Here is a 15,675-nt window from a genome sequence, read left to right as displayed (position 1 = left end):
CAAAAAAAAAAAACAAAACTGTGTCCTTTGAAAATTTGCCTACAGCCCATGCAGTTTTAGGTCTCAACATGGCTTCAGTCCTGCTCACCCCAACACTATGTCCTTTAATTGTGTAGTCTGTACTAACACAGGGTGGTCATTGCCAGAATTGAATTGCAGTACACACGTCAGGGTAGGAAGAGAATGCCTCTAGCAGGACAGTTTGTAAAATTAAGTGCCAAAATACTGAACACAATTTAAGACTTTGTAGTTCGCAGCAAAAGCCACAGGGAAGAAGATTGAAAGTGAGTGGGAATAGAAGTGGCAGCCTTGGAGAGAAGCATCGTTTCTGAGGTTAATTCAGCCATACAGGGGCAGGATAGTACGTCTTAGAGACATGGCAGAGAAGGGAAAGAAGAAAATAAAAGGGAGAAGATTAAAGGTCCTACGAAAATGAAACTCCTGTCTTCCAACAATTGTATCCGTAAAAGAAACTGCACAGAAGAGGGCCCTCTTGAAATAGGAACCTTGTCCACAGATTGGGTAGGAACAGAAAAAAGCTGAACACATCCTTAAAAGTTATTATAAGAAAGCAGAAAAAATATCAAAGCCTATTAACCGATGAGCATTCACCTCTAAAATCCAACAACAAAGTTAAGGAAAACTGTAGCACAGTACCCAATTGAATTAAATATCTTAAACAAGTATTTGGAAATATAAAACACCTTGAATGAGAAGAACAAAATTTAAAAACAGAAAATAATTTTTTAAAAATTTAGAAGAAATGCAACAAGAGTTGATTGAACTCAGGAAAGAAAGAAGATAAAATCATATCAGAAACAAAGACAACATTACAAGGTGCCCAAGAGAGTGATTCAAATGAAGAAGTAATAAGAGACATTGAAGAAAAACTGGAAAACAACAAAGAGAAAGAACATGACATAAAGAAGTAAAATGGATTGAAAAGAAATTGGTTGAAATGGAAGAAAAGCCAAGAAGAGAGGTCCAACATACATCTAGTTAAAGTCTCTGAAGAAGAAAAAACACACTTATTTGGGTGTTTTGATACTGATATTCAACGCTGTATCCCACAGATATGTGCAATCAGTTATGTTACAATAAATTAAAAAAGAAAAAACAAGAAGCAGACAAAACTGTGGAGCAAAACTTATATTTAAAACCCCAAATAAACTTTGTGGAAATGAAAGAAAACCAGAAGCTGCACAAGGACCCAGTGGGCACCTTGGGAAAATTAACCTAAAAAGAGCAATTCTGAGACTAGTTGCCTTGGGTTGAATGTCCCCCCAATACTCAATCCCCACTGTAACTGTTGAGGGTGGGAAATCCAATTATGGTAATTGAAAGGTGGGGCCTTGAAGAGGTGATTAGATTGTAGGACCTTGCTGTAGTGAATGGATTAATAATAGTGGTCATGGGTGTGGTTTGGAGGACTTGAAAAGAAGAGTCAATGAGGAGGTTAGTGTCTCTCTCTGCTTTGCCATTTTCACAATGTGATACCCTGCATTACTATCACCACCAAGATGTGTTCCCTGCACTGTGGACTTCCCAGTCTCCAAAACTGTAAGCAATACATTTTGTTTTCTTTATAAAATATCCAGTTCCTTGTATTTTGTTATAAGCAAACAGACTAATACACTAGTAAACTATTAAAAACTTCAAAGGTAAAGAAAAAATCTTCAGGAACCCCAGGCAAAAAGATTCAAGGGCAAGAATATTAGACTTGTATCAGACTTAAAATATACTACAAAGCTAAAATTGAACAGCCTTTTCAAGAACCTTAAGAAAAAAGTGTGTGAATCAAGGATTTTATATCTAGCCACACTGTCCTTCAAGTACTAAGGCTATTGAATAAAGTTTTGATTGTGCAAGAATTCAGGGAATGCTGTATACATGTGGTATACATGTGGTCTTCCTGAGGAATCTACTACATAGCAGTGATGGCAAATGTTTCTTACAGGACCAGATAGTGAATATTTTATGTTTTGCAGACCAAGAAGTAAAATCAAGGATATTAGGCATTTATGTAACCATTTAAAATGTAATCATTTAAAAATGTTAAAATCATTCTTAGCTCTCAGGCCATAAATAAACCAGGTATATGGGGAGGCTGCATTTGATTTGTTGACCATAGTTTGTTGACCCTTAAATTAGAGGATGAGTTTCATCCAACCACAGGATAAGTGAAGTAGCTTCTGCAAAGGAAATGATGTTAAACATCTCATGTTATTTAGTTGAAGAGCTAAGACTTAAGATGGTTGAGGATGTTGGTAGAAAAGTAAGTAAACACTATGGAAAGAAGACCAAAAAAGGGGAGAAAGAAACAGGATAAGTGAAGTAGCTTCTGCAAAGGAAATGATGTTAAACATCTCATGTTATTTAGTTGAAGAGCTAAGACTTAAGATGGTTGGGGATGTTGGTAGAAAAGTAAGTAAACACTATGGAAAGAAGACCAAAAAAGGGGAGAAAGAAAGTGGAATAAGATCAAGACACTATTTAAAATTGCAGACCAGATAGTAAAAAATTAAGTAACAAAAAAGAGGATAACAAACACTAAGAAAAGGATTATTCCAAATGTAACCAACCACTGTAACAAAAATACAAACCCTCTTAAATACCCAAAGAAATTTTTTCAAAAGCAAAGAGGACAGGTTTGAGGAATAAAGCTGTTCTGTCATAAACAGCTACTCATAGACCTCTCAGCACATCACTTCTGACACCAGGTGTGTGGAGGTATTTCCCCTCACACACGGAGTAATTCTCCAGCAAACACCAGCTGGGTATCCTACATAATTCAATTCTGTTCAATTCTGACACTATCTACCTGGAGATAGTGTCAGATCCCACAGGTTAAGGACTCAGTCCTACAAGACTTCCCCCACTTCAAAGGCCAGTTGCAAGTAGTAATACTTCGGACCAACTTGCTATAAATTCAGGCTCCCCCTGCCTCCTTCGTGGGTTCGATTAATTTGCTAGAGTGGCTCACAGAACTCAGGGAAACACTTTATTTATGTTTACTGGCTTATTAATAAAAGATATAATAAGGGATACAGATGATCACCCAGATGAAGAGATACATAGAGACTATCCATCATATCTGTGAGGGATTGTTTCCAGAAATTCCTGTAGATACCAAAAATATAAAACGGCGTAGTATTTGCATAATATCTATGTACATCCTCCTGTACTTTAAATCATCTTTAGGTTACTTGCGATACCTAATATAATGTAAATGCTGTGTAAATAGTTGTTGTACTGTATTGTTTAGGAAATAATGATGACAAAAAGTCTGTACTTGTTCAATACAGATTCAATTTTTCCCCCCCAAATTTTCAATCCATGGTTGGTTGAATCCACAGATGCAAAACTCACAGATACAGAGAGTTGACTATACTTACAAAATATAAATATAACAAATTGAATGGCAAATGTGATTTCAAAGTACTAAAAATGAGCAATAAATATGAATATTTGGAAATATTTTGTTTTGGAAATATTTATAACATTTTGGGAATATTTTATGATGGATATTCTTGCCTCTTCATAAGTTCTTTTTAAATCACTGCATACAAAAACAATGCTATATGTTTATTCAACACACTTTTAAGCCTGTTGTTTTCCTTTGTTTTGTTTTAAGGCAAGTCAAGTGAGGCAGGGGGAGTGGAAAAGGAACAAAGAAATCTGTAACTGGTTGCGATCAATTAGTTGTAAACACCACTGCACTTGGACCTGTCTCCTTTGTTTTTAATTAAGTCAATGAAATCCTTATTCATACTAATAGGTGTTGTAAATGGTAATATACTCTTTTCATTTAGCAATAGAAATTTCTTTTTAGTCTTCATCTAAAGTAATTTATTTTGTTTGATCATCAAACTTAAAGCAATTATTGATTCAAGATTTAAAAAATGGATTTTTTAATCCAAATGTTTTTCTTTAATGTTTCAAATTTCTGTTCCACAGAGGTAAAAAGTTATAATATTTCTCATTTGGTTCAAAACTGTCTTCATTAATAATGTTCTTTCAGTTAGCTGCACAATCTTGGGAACATGTAGTAACTAAAATGTTCACTTTTAAGTCTTATTTACCATAACTTTAATGTCTTTTGGCATCCTTGGATATATCTGAAGTATTAGAATATACCATTATTTGTTCCCTGTAGTTTCACAGTTATTTCTTTGAGGGTGTTGAAAATAATAAGTTGCTAAATTTGTCCTCCAGTTTTTCAGCAATATTTGCCAGCTAAGATTTTTATTCCTTTTTTAAAAGGGGGGGATAATTTATTCCTACATTTTATACCATCTTCTCTGCTTAGTATTTTCTTTCTCAACAACCAATGAATGCACTTCAATCTTGTATTCTCAGTGGATATGGTTAGTTCCAGCCTCTGAACAAAATATTTTAGAAAGCTATTTAGTGAGCTTCCTTTCATGATAGTATAACAGTTTTTATTATGTTTTACCAATGAGATTTGGTGGAATTTTTGTGGTAAAGCTTTGTTATATTAAATAGTGATTCCAACCAACTCTTTTAGTAGCCTCCTAATTTTTAAGAATGATTCTGCTCTTGTTTTCCAGTCATATTTGCTGCTTCATCACTTATAATTACTGTACATTTTTAAAAGTTTAATTTATATTGATTAGCAATGCACTTTATAGTTCTATAAATAGATTTAAACTAGTTGTATGGGAGGTTAAAGTTTTTACAATACAAAAATCTTACATTAAATGGTCTTTACAGATGTTTCTGACATAAATTGAAGGAACTCCTATCAAGTTGGGTCGTGAAGTTTATACCATGCTAAAACTGAGTTATAAACAGTTTCTTGTTATTCTGTAATACTACAGGATTTATGTAATAGTGTATTATTGCCAAAAGATATAGTTTATGATTTATCACCACTTTTATTATTAAAAAGGTACATTCTCAAAAACATACATTTTCTGCACATGTTAAAAGTAAAAAAAATGTTCAGTGGCTATGTGAGCCATTTTCTTTTGCTATGTATTAGGCAACTAAATGATGATAACAAGAATCACTAAAAATTGTGCCGATAACTTTGTCTATTTTCTTTCTCTGAAAATATTTCGGGAATGTAGAACATGCTATTTACCCAAGTGTGTTTTTATTTTTGAAGGTTTTAATCTTTCATTCACAAAATATATATATCATAACAAATAATACTTGGGGTTTATCATTTTTATTAGTTTTTTACACACTTTTTTTTTAGTTTTTAAAAAAATTTTTATTGAATCAAAATTGATTATACATATTTTTGGGGTTTACCATTGAGATATGTTGATCAAATCAATATTACTAGCTATATATTGTTACAAATCGTAATTATTCTTTATGCCCCTTGTGCAATCTCTCCCTATCCCCCTTTCCCTCTCCTTTCCCCCCAATTACCCTAGATTTCTTCTCTCTTTCTGAAAGAATAATGGTTACTCTATTGATTTGCTGCCTAGGTGATCTGTCCAATGCTGAGAGGTGTGGTCAGGTCCCCCAATATTATCATAGAGCAGATGCTTCTTCTGTTACTCTGAAATGGGCTTTGTAGAGAGAGACATCCTCTTCTTTTCTTTATCTCTGCTGGTGACTCTCCTTGTGTCAATGCACTCCAGTGGCCAGTGGACCATCTGCGTGGTAGTTGTGGCATCTAGCTGCTTTCGCAGCAGCCGTGGTTATTGCGGTGGCTGTGGTGGGCCACTCACATGGAGGTGATGTTTTTGGCACGCTCCTTGGTGCTGGCAGTATGCCTGGATGTGGGGAGTGTCTGGTCCCTGGCTCCATGCCTCAGGTCCCTGGGCCTGGTTGTGGGCAGGGGGTCTGGTCCCCAGCTCTATGCCTTGAGTCACCGGGAGGGCCCTGAGGTGCTGGCCTGGTTGTGGGAAGGGGGTCAGGTCCACTTCTCCATGCCTTGGGTCCCCAGGCAGGCCCCAAGGTGCTGGTGTGGTGTGCCTGGTTGTGGGAGGGGGCTCCAATCCTCAAGTTCCTGGGCAGGGCCCCAAGGTGCTGGCGGTGTGAGTGGTTTTGGGTGGGGGTCCTGTCCCTGGGTCCATGCCTTATGTCCCCTGGTGGGCCCCAAGGCGCTGGTGTTGTGCCTGGGCCAGAACTAAATTTTTGTCCTTTGCTCACTTCTACAACAGGGGAACTTCCTGTGGGAACCAGTACTTGAACTGTGTGGTTGAACTAAATTGCTGCTTTGCTGCTGTTTCCCTAGGGAAGGCTTTTTGTGCAACTCAGGGCTTAATGATTGACCTTATAGGTACTTCCGGCTCTCCAGAGACCTGTTGCTCCTGCGTTGTGTAGAAACTCTGATCTAGGCCTGAATTTTTTCATCAAACTGCACCCCATGCAATTCTGCATTCCCGACCAGTCTCCTCTCAGTGGCCCTGCGCCGATTGTGGGGCAGATCAGCCGCCCTTGCTGTGTCCCAGTGTTCTCCAGGCGGGCCCGTCTCCCCCACCACCTGTGCTTCAGACACTTACCATGGGACGGACTCTGCGCTGTTCCTTTGTGATGACTCACCGTCCTCTGAATGGCTCCCCTTTTACAGCTGTTCTGGCTCCTTGCTCCTGCGTGGGCCCATAGGAACCCTATTAGTGGTCTTGCTCTCCTGGGGGCCAGCAAGGCTCTCTTCTCCCCTGCTGCCTCCAAGTGACTCCATCTGAAGGGCATAGCTGCAGCTTCTGCCAGCTCCTGCTCCATGCGCTCAGCAGCTGGAGCCTTAAAGCAACCACGGCCTGAAATGCTCCGAGCAGTTTTTTCTTTCTCTCATCGTGGTTTCTCCTGCCTTCATGCACTCTGTAGGTCTCTCCTCCCCTTCCCCTGAGCTCCAGCAGCTCCAGCAGCTCCAGCTTGGCTGATGTTACATTTTTATAGTTGTAAATTGGTTGATTTGTGGGAGAGAGTGATGCTGAGGGCTGTCTGTTCTGTCATCTTGACCGGAACTCTTTTTTCAGTATTTTTAATGTATACCCTTCCCAATACAATGTGCCTCTTTACTTTTTATCTTGTTTTTTCTTCTAAAACCAAAGTTATCTATTTTAATATCAGTTTGATTTGTTTAATTAATATATTTTATGTTAAAATTGTTGTGAACTTGAAAAATATTAAGATTTGTAACCAAAGCACAGTTGACACTTTTATGGCCAGTGGGTAATAATTGTTCCAAAATTTTCATAACTACAATGAAGTATGTTGATACAATAACATTACACACACACACACTAACAGTACACTAGATTATTAACTCTTCTATTTTGGTGATGGTGAAAGTGAACATCAGATATCAAAAAATTAGATGAGGGAAATATTGAGTAATCTATTTTTGTTTGATATGTGTATTGATCACAAACCTTTACTAATATTTACTTAATGCTCTCCCTAGAACCTCTCACAGCTCCTCGCATTCAGTAAATCTGAGCTAAATAAATAAAAGTCTGGGAAATGAAGGAAAGAAAAATTAACTGAATGTCATAACTTAAAGTTAATTTTATCAGAATTGCCACCAACAAATTGATACTAGCATTTAGATGCTAAAAGGAACTTGCTGAGCAAACTAACTTTTTCAGTTATCTCTCCATGGATAGTCAGGGCAGTTATTCTTCACTTATCAAACATACTGCTTTCCATTAAGATCATTCATTTGGCACTATGGAACATTAGACATATTTTTAGATGTTTATTTATTAGCAACTAAATGTCACAGGCTAGGGATTTCAGAGGTAAATAATATTGTCAGTTTTCAAGGAGCTCATGATCTAGAGGGCGGTCAATAAACTAGTCATAGTGGAGATGTGGAATCAGTGTTGAGGAAGTACAAAGTTCCTTGAGTGTTTGTGGTAATCAGAGTCAGGAAAAGCTTCACAGTGGAAATGGAATTAAGCTTAGTTGAAGATAGAGTAAGATTTCATCAACTGGAGGTGGCAGAGATAGCATTCTGACATGGACAGCATGTGAAAAGGCAGGAAAGCCTTAGTGTCACATATTTATTAGTTTTGTCTCCCTGAAATATTTTGTAAATTGTATTGAGTGTTCAGAGATGACAGAAAGGCAGTCAGGGATCATTTCATGGAAGACTGTGCTGAGAAGATTAGATGATTTAAAGCAGGTGATGTGTTCAAATTTGCAGTCTTGAAAGAGTGCTTAGTATTATCCTGGTTATGTGTTTAGCAGATATGGCAAGGACTGATTGTTATGATATGATAGTTATATAATAAAAAAGGAATTTGGAATGCTATTTATTTTCAAAGACCCTCATGAACATTTTCTAACCTATCTTTATAGCCTACTTAATCAGGTAGATGCCTTGTTGAAAATTTTGTTTTTCTTGAAAACTTAGAGGCTTAACTTTTACAAATAATTACATTGCCTTATGAGCAGAAGTAAAATATGTTTTCCTGGTCCAGAGCATTTAATCACCAGTGCAAGACAGTCCAGAGTACTCTTTGACTGGCAGAATTTGAGATGGTGATTGCTCCATCATCTTGGGTACCGAAATGAAAAGACGTGGGCCCTCCGATGGCCCATGATGAACATCTAGTGTGAGAAAAAGGCTTTGTTATTTTAAGCCACTGAGATTTTGCAGTGTTTACCTGATAAATGTTACCTGAACCTTATGTAACCTGTCTTTACTGATGCAATCTATATATTAAAACAATTTTAGTTTGGAAATAAAATTATTTTAGAAGGAATCATTGTACAAAAATTTATAGAAAACTTTTACCTATCTGATTTAGAGAAATTGGAATCATGATAATTCAGGTACATAGCAACATAAAAGTTTCTATAATATATGTAAAATATGAAATGGGTTATTGCAACTAAGAAAGTCATTTTGAAAGAGATTAAAATTACCTTATCTTTAATTTGTTAACATGAATACAATAAGTTTGATGTTAAATCCCTTACAAAACTAGGTAAAAATTGAAGACAATTACAATTTTTTTTTCCTTTTTGTCTTTTTTTCGTGACCGGTAACGGGATCGCAACCCTCGGTGTCGCGTCCGCACCGTGCTCAACCAGTGAGCGGACTGGTCTCTATATGGGATCCGAACCCTCGGCGGGAGCGCCGCACTCTACTGAGTGCGCCACCGGGCCGGCCCGACAATTGCAATTTTTTATGTCACTGAATTTTATCTTACACATGATTTTATTTTACAATATATGTTTGCATGATAAGGAATCTAAGTGGTTCATTTGTTCTTTGATATTTAAAGTTCCAAAATAATCTATATGTACATTTGAAAATAAGGAGTGTGGTGATATTAATGCTTATTTGAAAATGTGAGTTACTAAAGCAATTTGTATTTTATTGACATCAATTCAGCTTGTCAATTTTTAAATTTAATTTAGAATAATCATCTTTATTGAACCTTAATCTTCCTATAAGAAATTCTTATTGTATTTTGATTGTTATAACTAATTATGAATAACGAGTAAAAATTATACACATATACAAACTGATATATGCTTAAAATTATTACCATTTACTAATTGTAAACGAGATTTCCATACTAAATGATTCCTATTTATCTAGGTAATAAATTTAAACTATAGAAAAAAATGCACTGTAAGTTGTACTGTAAATAAACTATTAGCAATGAGTATCACTGCGAGAGCTGGTAGTATATGAATTATGCACTGCAAACTTATTATCTCTGTGTCATTAGTATGTAAGATAATGAACCTAATTACCATGGCTTTAAACTTGGGGGGAGTTAGCAATTTATGTATGGAACTTTCTGGGCTGTAGTTACTACCCACAAGGGTACTGAGAGAACTGCAGACACTACTTCTGTGTTTTGTTGCTGAGACGTTCTTTCTCCTTACTTGCTTCTTTGTTGATAAGTTAGTTTTTATTTATTTTTAGGGTTAGAGTTATGGGATTTTTCTCTTGCTTGAATACCTTTTTAAAGGAGTTATGAGAAATATTTAAGTATTATAATATCTGTTCTTTTTAGTGTAATTTTGTGTTGTAGGTAGACAAAATATTAAAGGTATGTATTCCTCCATTCACTCATCTAAGTTATTATTATCTATTATAGTAGATTACCATAGATAGTGTAATTACTTGAAAAATCTAGGCTAAAAGATTAGTAGTCACTTTTCTCCCGTAAAAGGATTTGGGCTAAAATAATTTACTTTCAAAGTACTTGCTATTAGCATATAGCCCTTTCTGATCTTTATTGTCTCTGATCTTAACTTAAGGTTTTGATGAACTTCTTGCTGCTATTTTCTCTCTTATATTATAGTATAAATTATGTGTAATAAGCCATCCTAATTAATGTTGGTAAATCTACAACTGCTTCAATTATACACTAATAAATTATACACTAATTTAATTCTACTTAGCAGAATACAGTACATCATTAATCGGTTTCATACTTAATATAACAGATTTAGAAGTAATCAAAATTTGAAGCATTTTATTTAGCTGGGAAAAAATGAAGGTTCATAATGTCTGGTAATTCACATATTAACTGTGATAAACTAAGAGGTTTAGTGATAAAAAATGGAGTGCAGCTGCCATTTCAGTTTATTGTTGAATGCCATGTGCTGAGTGATGATTATATAATATGTTTAGATATTAATACTATAGTACAATTTTGTATTCTACCATTTCCCTTAATTATTATCATTATTTTCTTATGCTGCTAAATGATTTTCTGTAACATCATCATTTAACATATATGTAATATCATATGGGTATACCTTAATTCATTGTTTTTTAACTTTCTCCTTGTGACACACAGAATATTAGTAGTTGGTTTTGAACATGTAAGCATTTGTGCAAATGTATTTTTTCCAGGATTGTACTAAAGAAAAAAGATGATTAGATATAGTTAACTTGAAAATCTTGAACAAAGTGATTTTTTATGGTTTTTGTTGATTTTTTTTTTCCGTGTTGAAGTGGTAACCTAAGTTTGCCTCAGAATTCTTAGGAGTGAGTTATAAATTCACCATAATCATTTTTCTCCATTATCTGCTTATTGAGTTAAATGATTTAGATTGACTTTCATTACTCATTTTTTCTATACATTTTCATATTATTGGGAATACTCCTTGTCCTGCTTAGATTTCTTCCCAATAAATTAGTATTTCTTTGCTCACCTATCTTGTATTTCCATATAAGAATGTTCTAGGTGGGATTTTCTAGGTTTTAAAGACTGTGTTTAAATACATTTTACCTTTTTGAGAAAGTTATTTTTGGTAACAAGTTTCAGGAAACCCTGTGGGTCTTTGATCTATCATATTGCAGGGCCATTTTTTAAAAACTCAAAAGTAGTATATGCACATGGTTAAAAATCAAATAGAACAGATGGTCTTATAATGAAAAACAAGAGAAATCCTGTCCCTCAATCCCCACTCCCCCAAAGGGAGCCACTTTTAACTAATTCTAATTTGAGTGCTTATTGTAGTTATCTCAGCCTATAATAGGACTATGTATTATTTCTTGATATTTCTGTTTTTCTTTGTTCTATGATTAGATGAGTCTATCTTACACCACCTGTACCTTTTCTCACCCTTCCTAGTTTTGATCACTATTCTAAGTTCCTAAATTGGTTAATTGTAACTTCAAATAATAGAGGGAAACAGATTTCATGTTTTACTAGTTGCATTCCCTGTCTACTGTTTCTAGACTTCTATTAATTTTAATGTCATCAAAGTTGATAATGCTAAGAACTTTTCTATATTAAAGTAATTCTTACATGAGTAAAAAACTGATTAGCACCAGAAGGTTTACAATGAAATATAACTACCTCCTGCCCGCCCCTCGGTTTTCCAGAAACAACCGCTTAAAGTACAGTTAGCTTGTTCCTTCTGATACTACTTTATTTCTAAATGATATGCTTATTTAGCTGTTCTTGATTAACCAATGTTAGATGTTATCTATCAGCCTTTTTGTGGGGACTTTGGATTTGGTGCCCGGAGGGGGAAGGGTCTGGGATGCCTGATAGTTGGCCTCAACCCACCCCTTCCTCTTACCGGGTTCCTGACTTTGCCACAGGAAAGAATTCAAGAATAAAGTCACAGCAGAAAGTGAGAACAGGTTTAATATAATGAATAAGAGATGCAGATTTCACAGAGAGAGTGTGGCATAGCTCCAGAGACTGAGCAGGGCCCACACCAAGTTTAATACAAAAGTAAGAAATACACACTTAAAGTTTAGTACAGAGTGCAGGGTGGCTCCAGAGAGTGAGCAGCTGCTTACTGAAAGTAAGTTTGGTACAAAAAGAAAGAAGTACACACTCCACAGGCAGAGTGCAGGTTAGCTCTAGGAGAGTGAGCAACAGCCCTGCCTTCTGTTGGGATTCAGCTTTTATAATTTTGCTATCTAATACACATTTGTGCTATCTTGATGAATATTTAACTAAGGGGGTGGTTCCCTGTTATGTAACATAGTATTACACATGCTCAGTTCTCTTTTTGGAAAATGTTCATTTGTCAAATTCTGTCACATGCACTGAACATATTTGACCATATTCTGTGCTCTTTATCATCCCTAGTGGAAGGTCTTTCAAGGGACAAACTACCTTCCACTGAGCATGCTTTGTCACTGGGCTCATATAAGCCTATATAAATTCCTTTTACTGAGCATGCTCAGCTACTGCATTTGCATAAGTCCACCCCTTGTGGTCTCAATCTCCCCGTGTTGGTGCTGAAAATAGGTCCAACAAATAACAGTAACTCTTCTCCAGAGGAGGACCTAGAGGAGGGGACTGAGACCTTGGGCAATGGCTTGAAACCCAGAGGTGTGTCCTGTATCCTAAGCCCACAGAAACTGTGCACCTCCTATCTCAGATTCAGATCACATTATACACCTACTCCCCTTTCTGAAGAATTAGGTAATAATTTTGGCTAAATCTATAAGCAATCTGTAATTGATACTTACATTATGATGTCCATGTAAATATTGAGTGATGTAATGAACTATATTGCAGGTATTTGCTTAAAGAAATTTTTGGTCCTCCCTCCCTGATGCCATGTTATTTCTTACTTTGTTTATTCATTTGCCTAGTTTCCTATGGGCTGATTTGCTAATTTTCCTCTCAGTGTTTCAACAGATCTCTCAGGCACTACCCATTAATTTTTCTTCAACTGTTTATCATAAGTCCAAAAGCTCACTATATATATTTCCCCCCCAGTGGAGACTTCTCTCCTTTAACCCTCTATGCTGCTTTAATCAAAAAAATTTTTTTTAATTAAAATAATCAAGGGCCGGCCCGGTGGCGCACTGGAGAGTGCGCCGCTTGGGAGCGCCACTCCCGCTGAGGGTTCGGATCCCATGTGGAGACCGGTTCCCGCTCACTGGCTGAGCGCGGTGCGGGCGCAACACCAAGGGTTGCGATCCCGTTGCCGGTCCCCGGTACAGGCGCACTGGAGAGTGCGCCGCTTGGGAGCGCCACTCCCGCTGAGGGTTCGGATCCCATGTGGAGACCGGTTCCCGCTCACTGGCTGAGCGTGGTGCGGGTGCAACACCGAGGGTTGCGATCCCGTTACCGGTTAGTAAAAAAGACAAAAAGGAAAAAAAAAATCAAAAAAATTGTTTGTTTACTTTTTATAGTTCTGAACCTAGGACTTCCCTTTGTTCTTTGTTGGATAATTTGCTTTTTGGTTGTTTTTGCTCTAGTTTTTCCCCCTCAGTTTACTAAAGCATATTCTCCAGAGCTTCCTGAAAAAAGAATATGTGAAAATTAAAATTTTTGAGTACTTGCAGCTCTAAAATGTCTTTATTCTACCTTCACATTAGATTGATATTTCAATTGGGTATGGAATTGTACATTGAAAATAATTTTTTCTGAAAAATTTGAAGGCCTCGTTCCATTAATAGCCAGTGTTGTCTATGAGAAGTCTGATGCCATAGTGATTTCTTATCCTTTATATGTGACCTAATTTTTATTTTTTGACACTCTTAGAATCTATCCCCCTGGTATTCTGAAATTTCTTGATGTGATATTTCTTAACTATGGCTCTTTTTTTTTCATTTTGCTGAGCATGTAATAGGCCCTTATAATTCACAGACTTAAATGTTCTTTTTGCCATTTTTGTCATACAGTTTTTGTAATTTCCTCTCTACCATTTTTTTCTATTCTTTTTCTCTAAAGCTACGAATTAATTTTATTAACCAATTTTCTATTAATGGACACACTGAGTTTTTCTGGTTTTTTATTACCAAAATCACTCACATTTATCTTTTTGCACATGCTTTCACAAAATTGTGCTGATTTTCTATAAAATATAACTAAAAGGAATGCATTTGAGAGATGCCAAATTGTCCTTTGTAAAGGTTATATTAGTTATTTATGATACATGAGTATAATAGTTCTTATTTATGCGTGCCATCTGTTTGATAGGTGGAAACATGACATTTAACAGTTCTGATAAGCTTTGTTTTCCCTGATTCCTGATGAGGTTAAGAGCATTAGAATTTTTTTTTTAATTGATAATATTTCTTATGCACAACATGATGTTTTGGAGTATGTATAAATTGTGGAACGACTAAATCTACATAATTAACATATGCGTTACTTCACACAGTTAATCATTTTTGTGTAGAGAACACTTCATATCTACTCTTTTAGCATTTTTTAACAATACAATGTATTGTTATTTACTATAGTCACCATGTTGTACAATAGATCCCTTGAACTTATTTCTCCTATCTAACTGAATTTTTGTATCCTTTGACTAACATCTTCCCCTCGCAGCTGCCAACTTTCCCATCTCCTGGTAAGCACCCTTACTTCTATATGATACTTTTTTAGATTCTATATATGAGTGAGATCATGTGGTTTTGTATTTCTGTGCCTGGCTTATTTCATTTAACACAATGTCTTTGAGGTACATTCATGTTATGACAGGATATTCTTATCTTTTTAATGGCTGAATAGTATTCCACTGTGTATATATGCCATATTTTCTTTATGCATTCATCTGTTGAGAGACACTTAGGTTGATCCTGTATCTTGCCTATTGTGAATAATGCAGCAGTGAACATGGGAGTGCTGAAGGCTCTTCGATATACTGATTTCCTTCCCTTTGGATATATACCCAGTAGTGGGATTGCTGGATGATATGGTAGTTCTATTTTTAGTGTTTTTGAGGAACTTCCATACTGTTTTCCATAATGGCTCTGATAATTTACATTCTCTTTTCAAGTGTTCCCTTTTCTCCACATTTTGACCAGCACTTGTTATCTTTTGTCTTTTTGATAATAGCCGTTCTTTTTTGGCTGTACAGGGATCCAAGCCCTTGTCCTTGGTGTTTTTACACCATGCTGTAACCAGCCGAGATAACTGGCCAGCTTGATGATAGCCATTGTAACAGGTGTGAGGTGATACCTCATTGTGGTTTTGATTTGCCTTTCCCTGGTATTTAGTGATGTTGAGCATTTTTTTTCATATATCTGTTGGTCATTTGTATGTCTTCTTTTGAGTAATATCTATTCAATCCTTTGCCCATTTTAAAATCAGATTATTTGTTTTCTTGCTATTGAATTCATTGTATATTTGGGATATTAACCCTTATAAGATGAATAGTTTACAAATATTTTTTCCCATTCTGTAGGTTGTCTCTTCACTCTGTTAATTGTTTCCTTTATTGTGGAGAAGCTTTTTAGTTTGATATAATCTCATTTGTCTGTTTTTGCTTTTGTTGCCTGTGCTTTTGGTG

Source organism: Galeopterus variegatus, unplaced genomic scaffold (assembly GCF_000696425.1).
Source record: "Galeopterus variegatus unplaced genomic scaffold, G_variegatus-3.0.2 Scaffold1689, whole genome shotgun sequence".
NCBI classification, from domain to species: domain Eukaryota; kingdom Metazoa; phylum Chordata; class Mammalia; order Dermoptera; family Cynocephalidae; genus Galeopterus; species Galeopterus variegatus.
The sequence above is the reverse complement of the archived record's forward strand: the minus strand, read 5'-3'. Positions refer to the sequence as shown.